This window comes from Plectropomus leopardus, unplaced genomic scaffold (genome assembly GCF_008729295.1).
Source record: "Plectropomus leopardus isolate mb unplaced genomic scaffold, YSFRI_Pleo_2.0 unplaced_scaffold9734, whole genome shotgun sequence".
In the NCBI taxonomy this organism is placed as follows: Eukaryota; Metazoa; Chordata; class Actinopteri; order Perciformes; family Serranidae; genus Plectropomus; species Plectropomus leopardus.
In genome coordinates, this window is record NW_024704448.1 from 1 (window position 1) to 1555 (window position 1555).

At 52.4% G+C, this 1555-nt stretch overlaps 1 long non-coding RNA gene across 1 annotated transcript; it reads right to left on the bottom strand.

Annotated features, from left to right (window-relative positions):
* Window positions 1–11: 11 nt before the first annotated feature.
* Window positions 12–1129, bottom strand: LOC121940884. Its single transcript, XR_006105704.1, has 3 exons — window positions 1054–1129; window positions 850–896; window positions 12–679 (listed from the first exon to the last, which is right to left on the bottom strand). It is a non-coding gene; the product is annotated as an uncharacterized LOC121940884 (long non-coding RNA).
* Window positions 1130–1555: the final 426 nt, after the last annotated feature.

Genomic DNA, 1555 nt, shown 5'->3' on the forward strand with positions numbered 1-1555 from the left:
GTGTGTATGTGTGAGACTGTGTGTGTGTATGTGTGTGTGTGTGAGTGTGTATGTGTGAGACTGTGTGTGTTTGTGAGGGAGTCGGAGGAGAGAGACGTAACACTGAGGAGTGTCTCCTGTCCCGGTCGGATCACTTCGCGTCGTTCAGCTAAAATAAGCAGAGAGCAGACAGGAAGTCAGACAGCCACGTTGAAAGATCCGGTTAATTTTCAGAATAAAACGCTCTATGCTGACGTGCGATCGTGTTTCCGTGACTCCGTCAGCCGAACGTCGGAGGAGCAGATCCTGGAGTCAGCAGAAGTGTAGACAGTCCTGATTATTCGGTTCAGTACTGAACTTATTTACCACGATTACCAAACGGTTTCTTTTCTTTTTCTTTGTTCTACCGGCTGTAGAGACGCTGATCTCTCCGTGACGTTTGAATGCGGCGCTCTGAGGGACGACTCTGCGTTTGGACATCACAGGAACCGCAGGTTCTGACCTCATTTGTAGGTTAGAGTGATAACGGAGGGCTGGGACCTGTCTCACGTCTCCTCTGTCTCACGTCTCCTCTGTCTCACGTCTCCTGTCTCACGTCTCCTCTGTCTCACGTCTGTTCTGACCTGAACGAGAGCAGCACTCACTCTGTCTGCTGAGCTTGTTGGACTGGATCAGCTGTTTCCTCGGAGGCGGGAAAACACTGGAAGGAAAAAAGACGACAGAGTATTTTACTAAAGTTTGATTCTGCCAAAAAAACACAAAATCTGCTGCATGTCTGCAAAACACGAAGCATTTAGTAACACAAAAATATGAATAAAAGACGTTTGACTTTAACCGACAGTTAAGAGGCTGAACAGAGACGTTTGTTACCCGGTCCTCTCGGCCTCCGGACAATCCTCCGAACGTCCACGCGGATCCTGGAGATCAGAAACAACAGAAAGTCAAAGATCCTGCGGCTCACTTTCACATTTCAAAGTAAGAAATTAAATCAAGCTAACCACAGATTTATTCATTACAGCTGAAAAAACATGACGACTTCATCATGTATTACTCAGGGTTCGCACGCATTTTTACCAAGAATTTTCCATGACTTTCCAGGATTTTAAGGGAGACCTGCTGTGCTGGATCCAGTGCAGCACCTCCACTTTCCTCCTCCTCCTCCTCCTCCTCCTCACAGTCTGCGGTGGGCCCCTGCTCCTCCTCCTCATCCTCCTCCTCCTCCTCCTGCTGCTGCTCCTGCTCCTCCTCCTCCTCCTCCTGCTGCTGCTGCTCCTGCTCCTCCTGCTCCTCCTCCTGCGCCTGCTCCTCCTCCTCCTCCTCACAGTCTCCGGTGGGCCCCTGCTCTTCCTCCTCTTCATCCTCGGAGGACGTGGCCCCCCAGGGGCTGGCCAGGCCCAGTGAGCCATCCAGGTAAAGGGGCATGATGGGAATGGCGTCACTTTTGACCCCGTCGGTGGAGACGTCCTCCGGCAGGAAGTGGTCCTCGCAGATGATGTGCTGCTCCGTGGCGTCCTGCCGGTCCGCCTCCCTCAGCGCGGCCAGCCATACCTGCGCAGAGCGTCAGCGTCACTGATGG